This window comes from Protopterus annectens, chromosome 2.part1 (assembly GCF_019279795.1).
Source record: "Protopterus annectens isolate FY-2018-M chromosome 2.part1, PAN1.0, whole genome shotgun sequence".
NCBI classification, from domain to species: domain Eukaryota; kingdom Metazoa; phylum Chordata; order Ceratodontiformes; family Protopteridae; genus Protopterus; species Protopterus annectens.
Genome location: NC_056729.1, coordinates 1,736,152,358 through 1,736,179,215, shown reverse-complemented (window position 1 = coordinate 1,736,179,215; position 26,858 = coordinate 1,736,152,358). Strand labels below are relative to the sequence as shown.

Genomic DNA, 26,858 nt, shown 5'->3' with positions numbered 1-26,858 from the left:
AAGTCGAAACGTAGCTGTCTGTGTATGTCCAAAGAATGTAGAAGTCTCTCACCCTTGTTCTGTGGGTTTGGATAAAAGGTAGGCAAGTGAATGGTTTGGTTAAGGGCCACACTTGACACCACCTTAGGCATAAATGTCGGGTTTGTTCTCAGAAAAACCCTGTTTGGATGGAAAATGATAAAAGGTTCCACAGCCATGAGTGCCTGTAACTCCGTGACTCGTCTTGTAGAGGTTATTGCTAGGAGCAGAGCTGTTTTCCAGGATAAGAATTTTATATCGGCTGTTGAGGCTGGCTCAAAAGGAGGCAGTGTGAGTTTTTCCAAGATATAATTGAGGTCCCATGCAGGTATTGATGCTCTCCTTGGAGATCTTATTTTTTTGGCCCCTCTGAGGTACTGAGAAAAGATAGGTGGTTCCGTATTGTAATGGGCTGAAATGGCAGAGGCATGGATCTTAATTGATGAAAGGGATAGAAATCTGAGGAATATCTGGTACAAACGTGTCAATTTCTTGTGCCTGGTTCCAAGCACATAATCTCTTCTATTTTTCTGCATAAGATTTTCTGGTACTGGGCCTCCTGGCCTCCAAAATAACATCCATCACAGCTTTGGAGAGAGGACTGTTCTGAATGGCTACATTATCCACCATGCTGCCAGGTTTAAGGTCCTGAGTTGGCTGTGCAGGATCTGATTGTTTTGTTGGGTCAGTAAGTCAGAACTTTGAGGCAATGTCCAGGCTGGACCTTCAGACAAGTTTTTTAGGATTGGGTACCAGTGCTGGCGTGGCCAGTCTGGGGCAATCAGTATCATTTTTGGCTTCTCTTGTCTGACCTTTAGGATTACCTTGGGGAGGAGAGGCACTGGAGGAAAGGCATATACTGTTATGTTTTTGCAGCTGAAGGATAAGGCATCCACTTTCCATGCTTGCTTGTGATAAGTCCTTGTGCAAAATCTCTGTTGTTGGCAGTTGTAAGGGGAGGCAAATAGATCTATGTCTGGGCATCCCCATTTCCTTGTTATCATGCTGAAGACTTGTGGATCCAGTTTCCACTCGTGGGGATCCATGAGGTTTCTGCTTAGTTCGTCTGCTAGAGTATTTATCATTCCTTGCAGGAATTGTGCTTGCAGGTGAACTTGATAAGTCAATGCTGTGTCCCACAAAGTCATGGCTTGTCTGCAGAGGGGGTAGGAATGTGCGTCTCCCTGCTTATGTACCACATGACTGTGGCATTGTCCGTCTTTATCAGTAGTTGTCCTTGATGAAGTAGATCCTTGAAAGCTGTCAGGGCATTCTGAACAGCTAGCATCTCTTTTTGATTGCTATGAAGATGCATCTGGCTTGCAGGCCATGTGCCCTGAATACATTTTCCTGCCATGTAGGCCCCCCAGGCATAATCTGATGCATCCGTTGTTAGTGTCTGCCTGGCTGTGGGTAAAGTGAATGGCTGTCCCTTGTTGTGGTGACAGGCCTGTGCCCACCATCGAAACTCCTGTTGCAGGCAGGGAATGAGGGTAATTAATGTTTCCAGGCTGTGAAAATGTTGAGTCCAAACACTTTTTAGATACCACTGTAGTTTCCTCATATGCAATCTGGCATATGGAATTAGCAGAATGCAGGATGCCATGAAGCCCAAAGCCTGCAGAATTTTTCTTGCAGATAACTGGGTCTTTGTTGCCAACATTTTGAAGTAAGAAGTCAGTTGCCTTTGTTTGTCTGGCGGAAGATAAGCCATCTGGGCAGTTGTATTTAAGCTTGCACCCAGGAATATTATCTCTTCAGAGGGTACTAGGTTTGATTTCTTTTCGCTTACTGTGTGCCCTAGGCAAATTAGTAATCTTTTTACAAACACCAGATGCTTTAGTAGAATGTCCTTGTTCTCTGCTTGAATAATGCAGTTGTCCAAGTAGGGATATATTTCAGTTCCTCTTTGTCTGCAAAATGCAATTACTGGTGCCAGGCATATTGTGAAGACCCTGGGCGCAGTAGATAAGCCAAAGGGCGGTGCAGAGAATTGGTAGTGCATTGAGCCAGCTATGAATCTGAGGTATCTTCTGCAAGATTGTCTGATTGGGACATGCAGGTATGCCTCTTTTAGGTCCAAAGTTACAAGCCAAGCCTTCTTGCCCAGCATGGGCAGAAGCTGTTGCAGAGTCAACATTTTGAATTTTGGAACATCCAGAAATGTGTTTAGACTAGACAGGTCCAGTATTGGTCTCCAGGCTTTGTCCTTTCTGGGTACCAAGAAAAGTCTTGAGTAAAATCCTTGTCCCTGCTCTTGCTGTGGTACTCGCTGAATGGCCTTCATGTCCATGAGGGACGAAATTTGCTTTTGTGCCTCTGTCCATTGATTGTGTGGCAGGTCTGACAAACCTTTTACCCTTGGCAAGGTGTGAAAGTGGAATCTGTAGCCCTGAGACACTATATTCAAGACCCATTTGCCCTGGGTGAAAATGTGCCAATTTTGTGAAAAAAAGTGCTAGTTTTCCCCCTAAGTGGGCTGCCAAAAGATAAGTGCTTGGTGCTGGCAGAGGAAAGTCATTGGGACTGTTTCCTGTATGGCTGTGATTTGTCTTCTCCGCTTTTGGAGGTAGAAGCACCCCATTGTTTAGGCCTGTATGAGCCTTGGGGCCGAGATCTGCCACTGGGGTGTCTGTATCTGCCTCTTTGTGGCCTGTCTGACACTGGAAAGGACCAATTCTTTGTAGGCCAGTTCCTGCTAAATCTGGGTGGCTGCACCTGTAAGAAATCCTTAACTGTCTGCATTGATTTCGCTTTGTCCTCCATTTTCTTCAACACCTCTTCTGCTTTAACACCAAACAAAGTATCATGCTGTAATGGAGAATCTAATAATTTTGCTTTAACATGATCAGGCAGATTCTGTTCCTTTAACCAAGCATGCCTCCTAATGACAGAACCCGTAACAGCGGCCCTGCAAGAGGCCTCCAGAGAATCAAAACCACATTGCAAAGTATGCTTTCCCACTTGTTCAGTTGCATGCAATAAATCCTGAATTTCCTTGTTTTCTGCACATTCAGAATTTGTTAACATAAGCAGTGACATTAAGTATCGCTGATATTTAAGCATATGAAATTGACAATTTAAAGCCCTCACAGCCAAGGTAGCAGCAGTGTAAACCTTTTTTCCCCATCTGTCCAGTGCCCTTGAATCCCTATCAGAGGGGATAGGGTTTTTTGCAGTGGAAGCCTTGACCCCTTTGGGACAGCAGCAGGGTTTTTATAAAGAAATTTATGTGAATCTGGAATCCTGTAGTATGTGTCTGGCTTAACAGGTGCAGGGGGTAAAGAGTCAGGAGAAAGGCCGGACTCTGAAAATACATCTACAATGTCTAAAATGGGGGATAGCAAGAGGCCTGTGCTGAGGTAGTAAAAGAAAGTCTCTGAGCCTTTTCTTAGATTCTGAGTAGTCTTGGCTCTCCCAGTGGAAGTGCTCCCTCATGGTATGCAGTGTTTCCCCAAAAGAATAATCCTCAAGAGGAGAGGCTGAAGGGATAGAATCTTCAGCATCAGAATCCTCATAGGGAGGAAGAGAGAATTCCTGTTCAGAAGAGGAGTCAGAGGAAATGGAAACCTGATCTGAATATTCATATTCTGTCTCTCGCCTAGGCCTCTTATCAGGAGGGGGAATGGGAACCCCTGATCACAGTAATTAGGTCTTCGGCCATTTTGAGCATCTGTTTTTTAGGCATGGAGGCCTGTCCATGGGCTTGCTGCACTTGTTTCTTTGTCTTTAGTGGTGCTTTAGTCTTTGCCTTTGAAACTGTAGTCGGTTTTACATATAACTGTGTAGGCCTGAAAACACCCTCAGAAGCCGATGCCTGCTCAGTGGCTCCGGCCCCATCTGAGGGAATATTTCCAAGTGTCCAATACCTTGAGTTTCCGGCGGCCTAGTCTGCTCCACATGGGAGTCGGAAGCGGCCTGCGGCTCTGAGGTAGTGGGCGTCAGGGGCTGCGAAAGTGCCTCACTGAGAACCGGTGAACCAGCGACTGGCTTAGATGAAGCCTCGTCGTCAGTTTTGGACTTTAGATGCCTGTCCTTTTCCTTGCGTTTCTTGTGAATTGCGGTAGTCGGATGGCTATCCGACGACATTGTGTAATTAAATCTTCGGCCAAAGTAATGAAATGCAAAATTATACCGACGCTTAATAGTGAGTTGGCTAAATCTAGCACAAAACCTGCAATTTGCAACATCGTGATCAGGGCCTAGGCAAGGATTACAATAAGAATGTAAGTCCTTATGAGGTATTTGCTTCCCACAAGAAATACAATTATTAACTTTTTCTGACATCGGTCTGGAGCAAGAAAAATGTTTCCCCAACGGGGTACTTAGCTTTAAATGAAGACTTCGGATCTGAAATTCAAACACGAAAATCTCAGGAGTTGGCCGACCGGCACTTGCAAACTGCTTCTGCTTCGGGTACCACACGGCAAGAAAGACTGGTGTCGGCTGCATCTTTTATACCCCTGGCGCACTGTCAGGGAAGAGGTGACAGCAACCGACGCCAGACCAAGACTTTGGAATTCAGGCCGACTGCGGGTAGCCTGCTAGCAGGATAACCCAAGAGTAACGACTGCAACAATGAAACATGATGAACATCCCTAATGCTAGCATAAATACCAAGCAAGCTCCCCAAGGAAATAAATAAGAAGGCATTACCTTTCAGACATTAGGCTGAAAGGCATACTTGTAGAAAGCTGACCCACTATAATTAAACCTCTCACCTTAGCTTTGCATGCAAACGATGCCTTCTGCCTTACTCTCCTTTTCCTTTGGAAACTAGATGAAAAAGGACATCCCTTGCATATTACCTAGACAGATGTTTACAGAGACAGTGTTACCTACCTACTTAAGGCCTTGGTAGTGCACAGTCTCTCTGTATTACTGATTACTTCTCAGTAGACAACCCACTCTGTGACTCTACCTGCTCCGCTCGCACTGTGGGCTCACTCTGCTCCCCTACCCTACCCCCAATTCCCATCCACCCCCAGTGGTCCTAGATTTATACTACCTAGACCACTCCCATCCCACCAATCACACACACCAACCACTATACACATACAGCCACACCCCTCCTCTACCTACACACTTACTCAAAGCCTTCTTATAGTATTTCTCACCTATTCAATACCAAGTGGGATTAATTCCCATTTGAGTAACCTTAACCTACTCAATATACCTCATTATATTCTTCATCCATCGTCACCCCCACTCACGTGCATCATTAAGCTCTTCAGTATGCCTAAGGTAACTAAACCCATCACAACCAAACTAACATTTCTAACAACATGTATATTTGTCCTCACTAGAGCATATATCCTCACCTTCTTTGAAAAACCAACCTTTTACCAATTTAATTACTCTCCAAAAACAAACCGCTATATTAACTCTTACCCACACCCATACTAAAATAAATATCACTTCTAATCCAAGCTATCTGCTAGCCAAATACCATAGACTCTCACATATTAAATACAACAAACTCACAGTAAAGAAAGTAAAATATCTAATAAGCCATACCTACAACCCTACTCTAAGACTAAAAAAATCCCTCCTTGAAAGATGGTGACATCCACCCTAATCCAGGCCCAACCAATGTCTGCATAGTCAAAACTGCCAGCCCCAATCCTACACCCCTTGTTATCCACCCCAAACCCCCCAATTCTTTCCTAATAGGACATCTTAATATCCAAAGTATTAATAATAAAATAGCCCACCTCCATGCCCTTCTAGATATTTACTCCTTTGACATTTTCTGCCTCACAAAAACTTGGTTAAAACCTCATACTAAAGACAACAAAATCATTCCCCTAGGATATAATATATTGAGACAAAACCGTATTAAACATAAAGGTGGGGGGGGTAGCAATCTTATATAAAAATGGACTTCAGATCTCCTCTTTACCTTATAAGCCACCTCAGGAAAACAATGCTGAAATCCTTATCTCCAAATTTCAAATCAACCCCATCAAATCACTATATATCATCTGTATCTATCTTCCACCTGGTAACAATACCAATATTATCAAGGATATCCTTAGCTGGATCAATATATATCATCTGTATCTATCTTCGCCCAGGTAACAATACCAATACTACTGAGGATATCCTTAGCTGGATATCCTCTACTACCAATATTATCAAGGATATCCTTAGCTGGATCAATATATATCATCTGTATCTATCTTCACCCAGGTAACAATACCAATACTATCGAGGATATCCTTAGCTGGATATCCTCTACTACCAATACTATCAAGGATATCCTTAGCTGGATATCCTCTACTTACCCACAAGAAATAATAATACTAGGTGACTTCAACACCGACTGGAAAACTGTCAATGCTGAAAATCCCACTTCCCATATTAATCTTCATGGCTTTAGTCAAACAATTACCTCTGCAACCAGAATCAACAAACCAAATAAAAAAGAAACCACCTTAGATTGGATTCTTACTCATAATCATAAACAAGCTTATAGATGATGTAAGTGATCACACGTTGACTTACATTATAAGGCAAAAGAATGATATTTCTACCCCCCCCCACACTTATAGGGTATCATGGACCAACAAACAATTTAACCAAGTACTATTTCAAAATGAAGTGCCTGTGACTGGAATCCTTTAAAATCCCTCCCACTTGATGAGGCTGCTAAATATTTCAACTCCAAATTCTTAGCTATACTCGATAGGCATGCTCCTAAACGCTCCATCAGAATGAAAACCAAACCAGCCACCTGGCTTTCTAAGGAAACCAGACAAAAAAATGTTGCTTAGAAACAAATTATGGGCTAAATAGAGAGCTACCAAAACTCTCTCTGACCAACAAAACTTTAGGCAGCTTAGAAATACTACAAAAAGGCCATACTTACTGACAAAAAGAACTACTATTGTAAAATTACAGCAAATCCACCAAAACAACCCACAGAAGTTCTGGTCAGGAATCAATAGACTCTTACTCCCAGGTCACTCTCGTACACCAACCCCACTTGGGTCCGATCATAATACCCCCCTCTAATGCTTTCAATACTTTCTTCACTGAGACCATACAGTCACTTGCCAGTCAACTAACCCCAGATAACTCAAAACTTCATACCACCAGTTCTGGCTCTCTTCCAACATTTAAATTGCCACCCATCTCTACAGCTGTCATCTTCAAATTCATCCAAAAACTGAAGCCTTGCACTCCTTCGGCTGACCAGCTAACCATCTGAATACCTGCAAAAAGCAGCCAAAGTTATTGCATACCCAATATCCATCCTTATTAATAGAACCATTAAAGAGGGGTCCATTCCAGAAATCTGGAAAATCTCCCATATTATACCCTTACACAAAGTTGGTAACTCCAAAGTTTATTCTAACTATCGGCCTATAGCCCTTTTATCTCCCCTAGCAAAAATGATGGAGAAATGTATTCACCATCAGCTATTAGACCACTTAACTCCACATGACATTCTGGCTAACTGCCAACATGGCTTTAGGCCATTTCATAGTACCACTAATGCCCTCTTATCCTTCACAGATTCCATCAATAGAAATAGCAACAATAATATCCTCTCATATGCACTCTTTATTAATCTCTCAAAAGCTTTTGACAAGGTTAACCACACCCTTCTTATTAACATTCTAGATTCCCTTTCCCTTGATACTTTGGCTATCCAATGGTTCAAGTTCTACCTCAGCAATAGGCAACAGGCAGTTCTCTGGGATCAAAAAGTACAGTTTTGTACCTACCATAAATGTAGATGTCCGATAGGTATGCATCTGCAGTCCTTACATATGGGTTGTCCTGCCTCAGGCAGCCCTTCGGTCGGCCGGATTCCAAAGTCTGGGTCCGGCGTCGGCTGTCGCCCCTTCCCCGATGTCAGAGCGTCTGGGGTATAAAAGTGTCAGCCGACGCCATCTTCCTCAGTTTTTCTTGCCCCGGATGCCAGGTGCCCTCTAAGGAAGGCTAAATTTGGTAGAAATACAAAATATTGCAAACATGCACAGTAATATAAAACAAATGCACCATAATAGATAACCCCAGCCAGCTATAAGAGGGATAAGTACCCAAGAAGTACCACAGAGGGAAAGGAGGGAGGGTAAACCTGACTGCAGATGCATACCTATCGGACATCTACATTTATGGTAGGTACAAAACTGTACTATGTCCTTCAAGGATGCATCTGCAGTCCTTACATATGGGTAGAATACCATAGCCAAGCTGGGGGTGGTAGGCTCTAAGAAAAAGATGGCGTAGCTAAAATGCCCTGCAGGACTGCCGTAGCAAAGCCTGCTCTGGATCTGGAATATAAGGGTAAATTGTAATGCTTAGAAAATGTATGCACGGAGCTCCATGTAGCAGCTTCTAAAATGTCCTTGGTAGCCACCCCTCTTAAGAAGGCTGTGGAGGTGGCTGTAGCTCTGGTGGAATGAGGTCTGATGTTAGCTGGCACAGCTTTTCCATGATAAGAATAGCAGAATTGAATGCAATTTCCTATCCATTTTGAAATTGTCTGTTTGGAAATTGCTTTTCCTTGAATGCCTGCAGCATATGCTACCAACAGCTGGTCAGTTTTTCTGAAAGTCTTAGTTCTGTCCAAGTAGTAGCGTAACTGTCTGTGAATGTCCAGGGTATGCAGAAGTTTCTCTCCCTTGTTTTGTAGGTTTGGAAAGAAGGTAGGCAGGTGAATAGCTTGGTTCAATGAGACCCTGGATACCACCTTTGGCATGAATGAAGGATTGGTTCTCAAGGAGACTCTGTCCTGATGAAAAATAAGAAATGGTTGTACTGCCATGAGTGCCTGCAATTCAGATACTCTTCTTGCTGAGGTTATGGCCAGAAGGAAGGCAGTCTTCCAAGACAGGAACTGTAACTCTGAAGACGCTGCTGGTTCAAAGGGAGGTAAAGTCAACTTTTCCAACATGAAGTTAAGGTCCCATGCAGGCACTGGTGGTTTTCTTGGAGGATTGATGTTTTTAATTCCTCTTAGAAACTGCCTTAGGAGAGGATGAGAGAAGACAGGTGGATCAGTATTGTATTCTGCTGAAATTGCTGAAGCGTGAATTTTTATGGAAGAGTATGAAAGGCCATTATGGAGCGTGTCTGCCAAGTATTCCAGGATATGTGCCATGCTCATCACTGTGGCATCTAGGCCCTTTGCGGTGCTCCAAGTGTGGAATCTTTTCCATTTTGCTGAATATGTCTTTCTCGTGGAAGGTCTGCGAGCTTCCATGATGATATCCTTCACTCTCTTGGATAGCTTTTCCTGGTGAGGAGTCAAGGTATTCTCCAGGCTGTCAGCTGCAGGGTTTTCAGGCTGGAGTGCAGAGTTTTGTAATTGTGCTGTGTCAGTAGGAGTGTCCATAGTGGTAGAGGCCACGGTTTCGTGTGTGACAGGCTCCGTAACAGTGGGTACCAGTGCTGCCTTGGCCAGTCCGGGGCTATTAGAATCACTTTCGGCTGCTCTGTCTTGATTTTCAGTAAGACCTTGGTCATTAGTGGCAGTGGTGGAAATGCATACACTGTTAGAGTATTCCAACTGAAAGAGAGGGCGTCCACTTTCCATGCTTGTGGGTGGTATGTCCTTGTGCAGAATTTCTTCAGCTGATTGTGGTGGGAGGCAAAAAGTTCTATGTCTGGCCTCCCCCATGATTGTGTTATCTGAAGGAAGATGTCTGGGTGCAGCATCCATTCGTGTGGGTCCATGGTATTTCTGCTTAGGCTGTCCGCCAGTATATTGTCTTTTCCTGGCACAAACTGGGATTGCAGCTCTATATTTAGTTTTAGGGAAAGTTCCCAAAGATTCATTGCTAGTCTGCAAAGAGGGTAGGAATGGGTACCTCCTTGCTTGTTTATGTACCACATAACTGTGGTATTGTCTGTCCTTATTAGCAGGTGGCCTTGATGTAGAAAGAGCTTGAAGGCCTCGATTGCATGAATCACTGCCAGCATTTCCTTTTGGTTTATGTGCATGCAATTCTTTCTGAGACCATAGACCTTGGATGCATCTGTCCTCCATATGTGCTCCCCATCCATGGTCTGAAGCGTCCGAGGTAATGGTTTGGCTGGTTACTGGTTTGCTGAAAGGCAGGCCCCTGTTTGACTGGCTTGCTTGGGCCCACCACAGGAATTCCTTTTGAAGGCATGGAATGAGTGGTATCAAGGCTTCTAGGCTGTGATTGTGCTGAGACCATAAACTCCTTAGGTACCATTGTAGTTTTCTCATATGCAGCCTTGCTTGTGGAATCAGAAGAATGCACGATGTCATGTAACCCAGGGCCTGCAGGATTTTCCTTGCAGTCATCTGAGTTTGTTTTGTTAGATTTTTGAAGTAATCCGGTAGTTGTCTTTTTCTTCTGTGAGAAAAGCCATTTGGGTGGTTGTATCTAGTTCCGCACCCAGAAAAGTTATTCTTTGGGATGGCACAAGTCTTGACTTGTGAATGTTGACTGTGTATCCCAAGGCCTGTAGTAGGCGGATGGCATAATTCAAATGTTTTTCCAAAGTTTGTTGGCTGTCCGCTTGTATAAGGCAGTCGTCCAGATACGGGTATATTTGAATCCCCTGAAGTCTGCAGTGTGCAATTACTGATGCCAGGCATTTCGTGAATACTCTGGGTGCAGTAGATAAGCCAAAGGGCAATGCTGAAAATTGATAATGCTCTGAACCTGCAAGAAATCTGAGGTGTCTTCTGCAACTTTGTCTGATAGGGACATGCAGGTATGCCTCCTTGAGGTCTAGAGTTACCAGCCAAGACCCCTTGACCAGCATGGGAAGGAGTTGCTGTAGGGTCAGCATTTTGAATTTTGGCACAATGAGAAGTATTCAGTGCGGACAAATCGAGAATAGGCCTCCATTGTTTTTCTTTTCTTGGGACAAGGAATAGTCTGGAATAAAATCCTTGGCCTTGTTCTGCGAGAGGAATCTTTTCTATAGCTTTCATTTGCAATAGGTTGGCAATTTGTTTTAAAGCCTCTGCCCTCTGATTTGGTGGCAGGGTTGGCATTCCCTTTCTTTCTGGTAATGTATGGAAATGGAACCTGTATCCTTTGTCTATTATTTGCAGTGTCCATTTGTCCCTTGTAATACTGTGCCAATTTTTTGAGAATAAAGACAACTTTCCGCCCAAAGGTGCTTCTAATTGAGCCCTGGTCAGCGGGGTCAAGGTGAAGTCATTAAGTCTGTCCTTGTGCAGCAGTTGTTGGACCTGCACTACCTCTCTGGTTAGGAGGCTGCCATTGACGTCCTCTGTAGGAGCCTCTGGCTTGCCCTCTACCTCTGGCACGCCTGTTCTTGCCTCTTTGAAATCTCTCTTCTGGAAAGGACCAATTCTTAGAAGGCCAATTTCTGCTGAATCTTGGTGGTTGTACCTGGAGGAAATCTTTGACTGTTTGTACAGATTTTGCCTTTTCCTCAAATTTCTTTAAGACCTCTTGAGCAGTGGAGCCAAATAACTTTTGCTTTTCCAGTGGAGCATCCAGAAGCTTAGCCTTAACATGATCTGGCAGAGATTGTTCCTTCAGCCAGGCATGTCTACGTATGACTGCACCTGTCATTGCTGACCTACATGAAGCTTCCAATGCATCATAACCACACTGCAAGAAATGGTTGCTAACCTGTTGTGAATTATGTACCAGATCCTGTAGTGACTTACGATCTAGGGGTTCAGGCGAAGACAGTTTTTTCTGCAATTCATCTAACAAATACTCTTGGTACTGTATCATATGAAATTGACAATTTAAATCCCTCATAGACAGAATGGAAGAAGTGTACACTTTTTTACCCCATCTCTCTAAAGCCCTGGACTCCCTTTCAGAGGGGAGTGGATTTTTAGTAGTGGCAGCTGCAACCCCTTTAGGATCCTGGGAAATAGTTTCTGTGTCAGCAGAGTGGGCCTTGTAAAGGAAATGATGTGAGTCCGGGACCCTGTAGTACCTATCGGGTTTAACAGGAGCCAGAGGAAGGGTGTCAGGGGTAGTGCTAGACTCAGAATACACATCATCAATGACACTTAAAACAGGAGGAATAGCCAAAGGTCTACGCTGAGGCAAATGAAGAAAAGTCCTTTATCTCTTCCTGGAATCGGAGAATTCCTGGCCCTGCCATTAGAAATGCTCTCTCATGGAGTGAAGGGTCTCCCCAAAGGACAGCTCGTCAGGAGGGGAGGCAGAGGGAATAGATTCCTCTGCATCAGAATCCTCGTAGGCCGTGAAGGCCTCCTCCTGGTAGTCTGATAGAGCAGAGCCATCAGAGGCCTCATCAGAGGACTGAGGTTCAGCAGACTCAACCCTGGGCCTTTTGTCTAGTGGGGGTTGAGAGCCCCTGTCCGGATGAGGCTGCGAGCCCCTAATTAAGAAAATAAGGTCCTCAGCCAAACTTAGTATCTGAGAACCTGTAGTGGATCCCTGAGAAATAGACTTGGGAGGCAAAGGTTTTTGTTGCTTAGCAGCTTTAGCCCTAGTGAAAGCTTTTATGGACATGGATGCAGGGGGCCTGGCTGCCCCACGTGCTGGAGTAGTTTTGTCTAGGGGAATGGTGTCGGTAGGTTTCTGAACACCGGTTTCCGAGGGTAATTCTATAACCCACTCAGAAAAAGTCTCCGGGACCGAGGCTGTCGGTTTCTATGGACGGAAGTACCAAGGACTCTGTTTCAGCCGAGACCGAGACACTCACGGCAGGCCTAGGAGCGGTTTCAGCCGAAACCACGGTCCGCGTGTGTCGGTCCTTGTCCTTCCGTTTCTTGGTTAAATGAGAAGTCGGAGTCTCCGACGGCATTTTATAAGAGAAACTAGCCTCAAAAAATTCCTCTGCAAACTCCGACCAACGCCTATTAAAGGAGGCACAGGCAGTACAGGCCGAGACGTCGTGGTCTGGGCCTAGGCAGGGGAGGCAGTAGGAATGGAAATCCTTATGAGGTATTTGTTTCCCACAAGTCAAGCAATTATTAACTTTAAGCGTTTGATCTGACATCGGCTGAGGCAAGAAAGAGTCCCCAACGGGGTACTTAGCTTTTTGAAGTCTTCGGTAGCTGAAGTTACAGGAGCTGGCCGACCGGCACTTGCGAACTGCTTCTGCTTCGGGCACCACGCGGCAAGAAAGACTGGGGAAGATGGCGTCGGCTGACACTTTTATACCCCAGGCACTGGCGCCGGGGAAGGGGCGACATCAGCCGACGCTGGACCCAGACTTTGGAATCCGGCCGACCGAAGGGCTGCCTGAGGCAGGACAACCCATATGTAAGGACTGCAGATGCATCCTTGAAGGACATCCTATCATCCCTCCTGCCAGTCACCCTTGGAGTCCCTCAGGGCTCTATTCTAGGACCTCTCCTTTTCTCACTATTCATTAATGACCTGCATGTAGCAATTCCTCAAGCCACCTGTATACAATATGCAGACGATTCGACAATCTTATGTTCACCTAACTCCCCCTCAGAACTACATTCTTCAACTCAAAAGGTATTCAATATAATTGAGACTTGGTTCTTGAAGCGTTGCCTTCTTCTAAATGCCAAAAATACTAAGCTCCTACTCTTTGTACCTACCAGTAAGTCCTCCCCAGTAGACTTCTCAATCAGTTCCAACAACGGTACCCTCATATCCCCAGATTCCACCACTAAACTGCTTGGAATTACTATTGATAATAACCTTAACTTTGACAGCCATATAAACAACACTATAAAATCTGTAAACAAAAAACGTGGCTCCTTATACAGAATTAAACCCTTCTTAACACCATCAGCCAGAACCAAAATTGCTCACTCTCCCTTAATTTCAACTCTTCTTTATGCCTCACCCATTTACACTAACCTAAAAAAAATAACCTTATCAAACTAATTCCTACAATAGTATTGCCCGATTTGCTACTGGCAATCCCTTTAGAACCCACCACTGTCTGAATCTACTAAAACTAGGCTGGCTAGAACTACAAAATCTTCTATTTACTCAACTCACCATTGCCTACAAGCTATTTTACCAACCTAACATCACTCCTATACTCCCTAACCTCATCTTCCCCTACAAAAACCTAAATTCACTACACTCCTCTAACAAACTTCTAGCCACCATAACAAAGTCCAACAACAAAGCAGGGGATTCCTTGTTCTCTAACACTGTAGGTAAAAACTGGAACCTTTTACCTATAAAACTAACCTTACTTCCCACTCTGCCTCTCTTTAAACAAAACCTCAAAATCCACCTGAAGATCCATTGGTTATGCCCCTGCAGTGACCCTGATTAATCATTTGATTCTTTACTTCGCACCTCTCTCTCTCACTTTTCTTCCTAAACTCTGCTGCATATCGCTGTAAGGACTGTGCTGTAAATAGTATTCCTAAAACAACCTATTGTACTGTTATTTACCTATGTATTATATTGTACATCGCTTTGCCTTCTACTGTCTGACACTGTTTAGTGTAAAACTTCTCTTTATTATTACATTCATACCTTTTATCTTTTTACACTGTGTATATATTGTTTGCATATTCTGTGTGCTAATATCAGACCTTTTCTCCTCGGGCCTCTACTGAAAATGGAAATACATCCAGCTAGACTAGCCCGGTTAACAAATGTAAAATAAATAAATAAATCAATAAGGTTAATGTACTCATTGAGACCCGCTGGCTTGTCAGCAGCAAATCTGATCTGCCACTCAAGCTCCCCTGCACTCAAGTAAAACATTGTAGCGTCCTTTGAAACTTTCAATCTGCACTATATCCAGTACAAAAAAAGTAAATTTCCTAAAACTGTTGCATACCATGGAGTATTTGGCCAATGCGTTATTACTTTTTTCTTAATTGCCAAGGTATGTTCATATATTCTTTTGGAGAGCTTTCCGATTGTCTTTTCAATATAGGAACTGTCACATGATTTGCAACTGGCCAAATAAACAACTCCAGGTGCGTTATATCATACCACCTTTTACTGTGATGGTTTTATTGGTACTCTTACTGACGACAATGGAACAACACTAACGTATCTACAAAATCTGCATGTGCCACATTTGAAAGTGCTTACAGCGACAATTTCAGCTGGATCATCACGTTTGTCTTTTGAAAGTAAGCTCTTAACATTTGACGACATTTTATATGTAAAGCAAGGTTGGCAACCCAAAATTGCTGTTAATTCAGGACTTCCTAGGATTATAGGATTCAGGTCTGTGGTGATAGGCAGTGGAAAAGCCCTAATATACTGGATAGCTTGTTGCTGATTGGGCCCGACCAAGTTGGCATCTGGTTTTGGATCACCATTTGTTAGTGTCCTTCTGAGACTCTGCTTTGCTTTGGTTTTCTTCAGTTCAATGACTTCACCAATGACAGTGTCCACTAAATCAGCTGTGTATCTCTCGAAATGAACATGTCTTTAAGATCTTCTACTCTGGAAAGAAATTTGTTGCCATTACTGGTTAGACTACTTAGTCATAAAAATTGGCCCTTGATAATTCATCTTTTCATATGTTGTGGGTGTAGAATAGTTGGACGTAAATAATTATTAACAAAAGTGTCCTTTCTATAAACACTACTATGGAGCAAGCCATCAGCTTTATCTAATGATAGCCTAACAACCAGATAGTTGATACTTTTTCCTATCCCACTGATAGGAATCTCAAAAAACTAGTAGTGCAATTGAGAAACTTGAAAAATAAATTAAATTTGTCAGCATTACCCTTCCAAATGCTAAGTCGTCAAAGAAATGCTTGCAAATGACTACTTTTTTAAAATCTGAATGTGGCAAAATATACTGGTTCTCCCAAGATAACATCACCAGATTTGAAAATATAGGGGCAACTCTCGCCCCCATAGTGACATCACCCTTTCTGTCGATAATATGTACCTTGGAATTCAAAAACGTTGATACTTAAAACCAATTCAAGCAAGTCACAGATTGTGTTAGTCATATCTGATCCGAGGTTGGAATAACTGATCAATAGTCGCAAACAAGTTTGCTACCTGTTTCCTGATGGGTCTATATGACTTGGTCGACAGCTCATATGATCGACTGTTTATTTGGTCGACAGTTCATTTGATCGACAAGCATTTTAGGTGGGGGCTTCCCCACACTAATGTGGGCTGTGCCCCCCACACCCCCCCTAACTATATATATCAACTCCAGGGTCACACAACTTTGGGGAAGGGGGCAAATGCTTGTCGATCAAATGAACTGTCGACCAAATAAACAGTCGATCATATGAACTGTCGACCAAGTCATATAGACCCTTCCTGACATATACTAGTATAAAAGGAAACCACACTGATGGAAACCAAAATACACTGAGAACTGAGATTGTCTAATTGGCTTAGCAGTTCCAGAAGGTGCCATGAATCCTTAAGATAAAAACATAAATTCTGAACTACAGGATTTAGGCAGTGATCAAGAAAAACTGAAACTAGCTCAGTCTTTTAAAAGTCAGATTATGACAATCTTTGTAAATCTTAGGTATTCCTACGAATCTAGCCATCTATGGATGCTCATTCTTCACGAAGGTATAGACTCAATAGTCAATTTGGTTCCAGCAAAGTAAGTCAGAGAGACAGGTGTCGCTATATCTAAACCTTTTTTCAGTAAAATCTGCATTGACTATGTCATAGCACTGCTCATCAGCTAACAACTGGTTGATGTACTCGATGTTAAAGTGTCCATAACTACCACAGTGCCACTTTTATCAGCTTTTATAATACGCATATTTCTGTTCTTACTTATCCATTTTAATGCAATGCATTCTCCATAAGTTAAATTGCAAAACTGAAGTTTTTGACTGAGCCTCCTTCTCAAGTCATTCTCACAAGAGTCATAAAAAACCTGTAATGATTGTTGCAAGGAAGGAATGTATGTGCTTTTGACAAAACTTATTTTGGAATTTTGGTTGTAAAAACCTGGAATGACTTTTAAAATGTACTAGAGGTTAAGCTTCCTCATAAATAATTTCAAATCAACAATTACCTACGTTAAAGTGGCTGTTCGTGTAGAAAACGATCAACAACATACATACCAATTAATTAAGCTGGCACTGTTCCAGTCCTGGGGTTACCAGATTACCAATTAATTAAGCTGGCACTGTTCCAGTCCTGGGGTTACCAGATTACCAATTAATTAAGCTGGCACTGTTCCAGTCCTGGGGTTACCAGATTACCAATTAATTAAGCTGGCACTGTTCCAGTCCTGGGGTTACCAGATTACCAATTAATTAAGCTGGCACTGTTCCAGTCCTGGGGTTACCAGATTACCAATTAATTAAGCTGGCACTGTTCCAGTCCTGGGGTTACCAGATTATTTCAAACTCACTTGAATTTACAAAGTAAAACTGGCATCTGCAATGATTTGGTGAAAATAGACCACACATAAAATTAGTGACCCATGGCTTCATCAGAACAGGATCTGGATATAAAATGGATGCCAGCATACTTAAAGACACATGGCTTAGCATCCTGGGCCATGTGGGGCCACTGAACCCAGTATGAGCACTAACAAGGCCTACACCAACATAGGGCACTTGATACACAGCACCAATGCTCACAAGACCTGCAGTGATAAATGGAACTTGGTACCCAGCATGGACATTAACAAGGCCTGCACTGACACAGGGCATTCGGTACACAGCACTGATGCTGACAAGGCTTGTACTGACACCAGGAGCTCCATACTAAACAGTGATACAGAAATCATTGACATCACTAGCACCACTATGACATCAAAGCTGTGACATCACTAGCATCACTAACTATGACATCAAAGCTTCAGGAACCTAAAAACATACTTAATATCAGCAATACCATGCCAAAGTGTGCAGTGTAAAAACAGGGTCCACCCCAAAACTGGCATCCAAGGAATGTGCAGCAGCTGATGTTTACCTAAAGAACTGTAGCGCAGGTGACATCACTGGTATAAGAACTGCAGTGAGAAAAAAAAAACACGAACGACTCCTTGTGTCCAAAGACAAGGTGTCGCATTAAACAGCACCAGATGTCTTAATATGACCCCTATTAATGACCTCTGCCAGTTTGTCATTATCTTTACAAGAGACAGCAGGGGCAGATAATGACCTGGTGTTGCTGGCCTCTACACTCACAAGCCTCAGGGACACAAGTAATTTCATAATAAGGCTCTGTTAGAATGAGTATAATTTTCCAATGTGGATAGATCACAAGTCACCATGGCTTAAGAGTCAGCAAAAGCCTGTTAAGACACAGAATAAGACAAGGTAGAACGTGCCACAGAAAAGCACTCTGCAGAAGATGAGCAAAATGCAACAGACGCAAGAGGGAGAATGCTGATAAATAAATGACTTGACTGCTGCTTGTCTTGTTCATAATATAGTGTTTCCATTACCTGAATAGTGCCCGACCTCAACAAGTCGTAACCATGAAAATGGTGAAGTAACACAGTATTAAAGTGCTAGCACATTGCGGTATCCTGATTTATTTTAATATGTTTTAAAAGAGAAAAAAAAATATTTTGAATTTATTAACATGTTATATTTTTGTACATAGTGTTAGAGTTAGACATTTTGGGCTAGTGAAGAATTTGAAGCAATTTTGCTTCACTTAATGACTTGTGCTGTAACTGTGTTCAAAAACCTTATATCAAAACATTCCATTTTTGGTTATATATAGTTTTATCTCATTATAAACTTGCAAGAGGTTGTTGTTGTTGCCTTTCGGCTTTTCCCGGTTAGGGGTCGCCACAGCGGAACTCCGGTCCGCTAATGATTGGCAGTAGATTTTCATGAACGCTGAGCTGCCAGCTTGACGTTCAACCTTCAGCGAAGGCACGCCCATTTACGCATGTCTTTCGAACTCCCACCCAACCGCGGGGAGGACATGCAGACTCCACACAGAAGGCACTCCCCACACTCCAGCCAAGAATCGAACGGGAGAGCCTCTTGCTGTGAGGCAACAACACTACCGCTGCACCACCGCAGCTCATAAACTTGCAAGAGGTAGTAAGACAAAATGTAACCATTTATGAAACACCTGTTCATTTTGTTCTGTTTCGACATGTGTGCGTCAAATACAAAAAATGATGCAAAGACCTCCTCAACTTCAGGAAGGGAGGAGTAGGCTAAAACTCCCAAATACAATAATGGTTAAAGTGTTTACCTTATAGACAGAAGGTGCAAGGTTTGATTCTGACATGGGGTAATTGGCTAGGCTTATAATAGCCCACATGGGTAGTTAGCCTAGTACTAATCTATGAATCTATGAACCTAAAGGAAGTCCAAGGATATATGGGAGATGAAGCTAAAGATCTGGGAGTCTTGTGAGGGTCAGGCTGTACTGACAAAGACTTTTCAATTGGGTATTGCATGAGGGCATGTTTATGCTTAAGAGTGGACTGATCAATGTCACTACAAAGGAACATTATTGATTTTACTCAAACAGCAAATGTAAAGGAAATGCCTGTTGGAATGTTCCTGCAACAGGCCCAGAATGGTTTGGGCTCAAATCGAAAGAGAAGGATAAAAAGTTTTGACTGATATATATTTATTTATATTTATTTAGGAGATATACACACACACATATACATACACACAGACATGCACAAGACAATAAAATAACCAGAAGACATGAATAGATAAAAAGAAAGAAAAGTGTTTTTTTCTAACTGCTAAATAATTTTTTGCTCAAATGAAAAATAATGTAGCCTACGGCCATTTGCATATACCTTATCAAAGAACAGCAAAGATAATCTGGAAACACAATGTACCCAGAGCACATGAGAAAGGGGGAGGGTTTTCAGCAGCCTGTAAAGAGTAGTCTTAGAATCTGTGGCTTTAGTAGCGATGTTATGGCAATCTGCCTCTTATAAGATTGCTCTCTTGTGCATGCTTTCATTAGACTGGAAATGTTTGCTATTTGCATCTCTTCATAACATACATTTTCCATCTTCATCATTTTGTATAGGCTGAATATAAAGTTTTAGTAGCTGCTTCACTCCTCCTCCTCCACCCAAATCTCCATTCTTTGACACCAGAGTCTCTCACATATCCAGGGTAACAATGTTACTGTCCTTGTAACACACTTCAGTTTGATCACTAATCTAGCATCTAGCACACTAAGATTAACAAAGTGATCTTATATGAAACAAAACAAATTGTGGCATAAATGGTGATATCAAATGACTTACATGAAACAGACCATGATTTTAGCAATCTTACCCAAGGGAGTGACCTTCAGTTCAGGCATCTTAAGGCAAAAATATGCTAGATGTCTCTTCTATACTTGCGGTCACTCATAAGGCTGGACCTAAAAATAAAGCTGATGTTTAGTAAAAAAAAATAAATAAAAAATAAAATCAGTAAAACATGTCTATTTTTAATTATTTATTTAAAAAAATAAGCATAAAATTAACTAAAATACGTGAACACAGACATGAACAGAGTAGTTATAGTAAGCCAGAGGCATCTGTAGACTTATCCAATAATGCCTCACAAGAACCCTTAGAAGTGAGCTAATTTTCAGAAGATGATGGTAAGAGATACAATTAATTTGGAAGATACAAACACTATTTCAGCTTGCATTTTACTAGGGGAAGGCAATACAAATAAATTGTGGAAAAGGGAAGAAATCAAACAGAAGGAATAGGTGGTAATGTTTAGTTTTGCATAGTTCATAGGTTCATAGATTAGTACTAGGCTAAATGCCCTTGTGGACCATTTTAAGCCAAGCCAGTTACCCCATGCGAGAATCGAACCCTGCATTGTGTGCAAGTCTATAGTCAGTGACTCCTGGATGAATTTGCAAGGTCTTGCAAGGTTTATATGTTGCCAAAGTTTTACACTACATATTTTTAGAGGTGGTTTCTTCATAAGTGAGGTACTGGGTGTTGATTTTATCCCATTTCATAAAACAGGGTCTTTGGAATGATTAGGTTTTGTTTTTGAGAAACAAGAAGTCACAGACAGAGAGAAGGGTTTGACACAGCTCAGAAGGCAAGGCACACAGAGCCTCACAGGAGTTAATAGGGCAGGAAAAGGGTCAACGGGTTTTGTTGAGTAACAGCTGTTCTTTACCTTGAATTCTTTTGGTTCTAAAGTGATGGGGTCTTTGTAGTTAGGAGAGTTGTACAGCTAGACATGCCAGAATGCAGCACTGCATTCTATTATGAGGTGGATGAGGGCAGAGTAAAGACAAATTTAGTTGGACTGGGATCTGAATGGTAACCCAAGATGGATAAGATGAAAGAGGAGGAATTTTTAAAATAAGCAAATTTTTATTGCCAAAACACTTTCATTCCATGAGTACAATCAGGTGAGAACCACTATAGCATTACACACTACAACAGTTAACTAAACACAAAGAGGTAACAATACCAAATAAACCAATACAGCTGAATAAGATATTTATTTATTTATTTATCTTTGTTTACCAAGAAAGTCTGACTGGATAATATCTATTTTCAGCTGAAGCCTGGGGAGAAAAGCTCCATTTGCTTACATTGCTTTATACCAAGTTCCAGTCAAATACAAAGTAGTTACATTTCTATTTACATTTATACACAAACAGTTGTTACATTTCTGTTTACATTTGTACACAGACATGGTTGGTTACATTTATACATATACATTTTAAGATTAAAATAAAGATAAAATCTAAGGATCCAGAATTTAAAAAATGTTTGCAGGCAAAGTTATCCTTAATAAAATCTGATCACTGTGACTTCACCTACTATCATGTATTGACATTTACATTTGGAAGGGGGAATTCTAATCACAATAGATGATTCATTAAAGTTACCAAATCTTGCAATGAGGGTGGACAGGAGGACTGCTCAGTAATGCATTTTTTTAACCACAAGTAACATTAAGCCTAAACTGTGAGGAACCCTCTGGAAATCCCTGTAAAGTCCCCAGGAAATAATCGGCTTTGGTGATCTCCACCTGAACTGCCCACATTTCTTTACAAATTCCCGGGAAGATGTTCCAAAAATTAGCTAGCCTAGGACAATCCCAAAAAGATATGCAGCCAATTTCCCAGATCACCCATCATGCACCTCCAAAAGTTGAAGCCACATTGGGATACATCCTATGTAACCTAACTGGAGTACAAAAGTATTTAAACAGATACTGCCAGCCACAGAACTTATATTTGAGGGACCTAGTTAAATTAACAACCTATCCCAAATGGATCTTTCCAAATGTATATTCAATGACTGTTCCCAGATGATACCATATTTATCCATATAAAGCTCTCTAAGAGCCATAAGCATCTTGCAGAGAAAGCTCATAACCCCCTAATAATTATAGTAATAACCTCTAGAATGTAAAACTCATTTATCCATCTAGGTCTATGCGCCTCCGATACTGTATATAACATATTATAATACAGTCTGTTAAATTTGTTAAGAAAGTGCCATCTTTTTCTGCCAGATCTTTCTTTTAGCCCTAAAATCTTCCATAAGCAGCAGTTACCCCTTGACAACAATTGTTCCCAATAACAGAGTCGAGAAACAGTGAACAAGTCCTGATTAATATTTACAGACCAAAGCCTGCAATTGTAAGCACTTCCAACTGGGAGAAAATATCTCCCTGCCAGTTATCAACAGAGGTAATCTTTAAAGTCCCCATAAAAAATGCTACAAGATCCTGGAGTAGAGGTTCACCTTAGGTACCCTCTATTGTGCAAAAACTGAAAGATGTTCACATGGATTTCCAGGGGAAGAATTTCAATTAACAAGCTGTACTAGTGTGCACATTTGCCAGAATTTATGAAATCCCCAAAAACCACAATCCTAGCAACTTGGGGATAGGTAACCAAGTCGGGCAGCCCCAGGCCTTCTATGAGAGGAAGAAAATACAAATGCTGACAAAATTTCCTGGGTTTCTCACCTGTCCAGACAAAAATCACTCCAACATCATTTTAATCTATGCCATAACTCAGGAGGCAGAGCCAATGGAAAAGCCTGTAAAGGAGTAAATGAAGAACATATGAAGCTATGGAGGTCACCTTCTGGCTCGTATCTCTGCAGAGTCTCTTCCAGATCTAACGGCAATGTTTAACCTTCTATAGCGTACCTTTATATTTAATGGACAGCAAAACCTCAAGATGGACCCAATGCAACCTCCAAATGAGTAACTGGATCATCATTACCAAGAAAGGGTACTGCTATATAGTTGTTTGGGGAGCAGGGAGTAATTAATTTTTATTCAATTAGCTTTATTACCATTAATTTTATACCCTGAGAAGAAGCCCAAGAATTGCAGGTCATGGAATAAGAGAGGATGGTGCACTTTTGGGTTGGCCATACAGACCAGTAAATCAACAACATACAGACAGAGATTGTATATGGCACCCCTCTAAAACTATGATTTTCAGGCACACCAAAGGCTCTAGAAGGATGACAAAGTAAGGTGGGAAAATGACCATCCTTGATGCGTGTCCCAGCATATACGTACCAACAATGAGAGTGCATTATTCAGTTTAAACCTCGTCTGTGTGCCCTGGTATAAATTTTGTAATCTTAGTTAAAAAAAAAAAAAAAAAAAAAAAAAAAAGTCTTGTGAAAACTTTAGAAAAATGTAAGAGGTCCCATAAATTAAGACCACCGCAAACATTGTTGAATGCTTTCCCTACATTAAGACTGAAAATAAGCAAAATTTCCCCAGTGTCTATGGCCCTGTCCAACAAAAATATGGGTTTAATTAAACTATCAAAATTATTTCTACATTGTACAAAATCCATCTGATCCAAATTAAAAATTATGCAGGTCAGTTTGGTTACATAATTCATATAACTTGCAATCATGGCTTAACATTGAAAATGGCCTCTATAAAGATGAAACAGAAGAGCCCTTTCCCACTTTAGGGACTATCACTACAACTGTATCTCTCCAATACCCAGGGGAAGGAGGGCAATTCCATAATACTGCATTGCATAATTGAGAAAGATGTACTTGAACTGATCTCCAAACCTGTTGATTTCCTGAGGGAATCCATCTGACCCCAGTGACTTATTGGGGGACATCCCAGAGAGCTGCACTCACCTCCTAAGTGAATGGTTCAGTAAAAGCATTTGCATCTTAAGGTAAACATGGCAGCCTGAAAGGGAACAATTACCTCTGAACTATCTCAACAATCACTTATGGTGACTGTAATAGAGCCAATTTGATTTCTCAGTTCTTTGTCACTGCCTTTTGCTGTGTGTCACCACCCCAAATCAGCTACGTCTGGGCTAAGACTAGTTCCTTTAGTCAATTTGGTGTTGTACCACTGTTTCTGCCATTCAGCAGGTGCTCCTCAGGAACTTTGCCAATCCAGTCTTAAATGACCTGCACATTGAGTATTTACGCTTAATACTCTAGGAGAAGAGGACACCCCTAAAAATGACCTCTTACCCCAAAGAGATATCAAATTTCTGCAACTTAATGTGCCTCCTGTTGAAAACGTAGTTTGGTCTTAAGGGAAGCATGACCTGAAAGACAGATGGCGGAGAACATCAAGGACTAGACAGCACAGAGTCTAAAACATACCTTTGGTGCTAGAAGAATAAAGGGACAAGTCCGGTTTGAACAGCCTTAAAACACTGAACATACCTTTGGTACTAGAAGAATAAAGGGACAAGTCCGGTTTGAACAGCCTTAAAACACTGAACATACCTTTGGTGCTACAAGAATAAAGGGACAAGTCTGGTTTGAACAGCCTTAAAACACTGTGTGCACCAGCCATTCTGAATAGGAACAGGTATCTTCTGAACAGCTTTCCCAGTGGGAACTGTAAAGATGTTCTTGGATCTACTTCATTTGGAGAAAAGACTCGACTCCAGTCCCCTGTAGATATTACCATACCTTGCTGCAAGGAAACCCATTCTCGAATAAGAAAGCCAAGTTCAATCAATGCAGGTCCTGGGGGGTAAGTAAACAATAACAAGGGATAAGGGCATCCTCCTCCCAATAAATCCCTCAACACATTTATCCTGTTCATCAGAAAAGGACATCTATGACCTGAAGTGGGATACCAGTACGTACAAAGATACACACACCCTTTTCCACCCATCAAGGCTTCACAAATAGTATTCTTGCATAGACATCCTCCTCAAAAGCAACTGATGTGCATCATTGGACAGGAGCGTCTCTTAAAGACAAATAAAATGAGGCCTAGCAAAATAAATACAGATTAAAAACTCCCAGTCTCTTATTCAACAACCCATTCACATTCCACAAAAGAATATCAACGCTTTCCATACAAATCTGGCACAAAATTAGGCACAATTACCTTCCTACAACATTTTTAATGTTAGGAGAAGAGGACACCCCTAAAAATGACCTCTTACCCCAAAGAGATATCAAATTTCTGCAACTTAATGTGCCTCCTGTTGAAAACATGTAGTTTGGTCTTAAGGGAAGCATGACCTGAAAGACAGATGGCGGAGAACATAACATAATTGCCTTACCTCCTTACAACATTTGTTACCATTAACAATGTATGCCACTTTATCATAGGGCGGACATATACTGAAATGCATTAAAAATAAACCTAATGTAGCACTGTCTTCAGAAATTACCCTTAAACTGCAGCAAATAACATCCACAAATATCTGCAAATATAACCATCTACTTGTAACTTACTTATAATGCTTATCAGAGTCAAATACAGAGCTACCCTTTGAAATTTTGAGAAAAGTAGAAAAAAATGCCTCCAAATCACTAGTTCTGTCAAACAAAAATATCAAATGGCTAGCAAGACAAACTTCACCACTTCCCCCTACCATAATACATTTAGAAATAAAAAAAATAAAATAAAAAAAACAAATGAAAATGTTACCAGCGGGTACAGAAAGACCTCATACTCCAAAGCAGGAAAGGCAAGCCAGTACAAAAATGAAAAGCATATCATATTAAGTACACTTATTTATTTAATTATTTAACATTTATTAACCGGGAAAGTCTGACTTGGAATGAAGCCAATTTTCAGCAGAGGCCTGGGGAGAAACGCTCCAGATGCATGTCTTTTGTAACATGGGAGGAAACCCACACGAACGCAGGGAGGACATGCAGACTGCGCACAGAAGGTACTCCAGCAGAGAATCGAACCGGAGAACTTCTTGCTGTGAGGTGATAATGCTACCACTACAGCTTTTCTGCATTACGTCCACAACAAAAAAAGAAGCATACAGAACCCCACTAATCTAGTGAGCTGTGCTACTAAAAGTTGTTTGTGTAGTCTCCTGCATTACCCTTTGCCTATTCTGCAGCTTTAAAAAAAAAACAGTAAAAGGAAGTTGTTTTACTGGCAAACTGAAGTTTCCTGCGGAAGATTCGGACCTAGAAAAAGACCCATTCCTTACACCATTAGCAGCAACAGTCGGACTATTCAAGGTATTCTTCAGAGATAAAAATATAATCAATCCCCCTGGCAAAGCTACTTTTAAAGAGGTAGAATGAAGAAATTTGAACTTCCAACTATTTTAGTGGAATAGGTTCATAACAGGCCTGAATTTAGCTCTTTGCTGTTTTGTTTCCACTGAACAGTCCTATTCCACATAAACCCTAGAATTCTGGACCGATAAAATCTTCCCAGGTCTCAAAAGTTGTTCCAACACACACATTTTCAAAGTACAGTTAAGGAATCTAACCACAAATTGGGTAGGGAATGCAAGCATGCAGTCAATGTTCTATAACAAACTCTAGCTGAGAAAGACTAGCCAAACGGCTCACATAGTGTCCACAACCCCAAACCATGCAGTCCAACACACTCTCCTCTAGATATTCAGTCTTAGCCTCTGACAGTTTAGTCTTTGCTCTTTCTCCTTTAGAATGGTGTCATGTGTAGTTAACAGGTCTGCATGTGTGGATAATGTTTTAGTCGTTGCTCTTTCTCCTTTAGAACGGTGTCATGTGTAGTTAACAGGTCTGCATGTGTGGATA

General features: G+C 41.6%; 1 long non-coding RNA gene across 1 annotated transcript in view; it reads right to left on the bottom strand.

Moving 5' to 3' along the window:
* Nucleotides 1-26,858, bottom strand: part of LOC122794618 — a 133,105-nt gene that overhangs the window by 23,165 nt on the left and 83,082 nt on the right. The window contains exon 2 of the long non-coding RNA XR_006363661.1: nt 20,155-20,242. This is a non-coding gene — a long non-coding RNA (uncharacterized LOC122794618). The remainder of the gene's footprint in view (nt 1-20,154; nt 20,243-26,858) is intronic.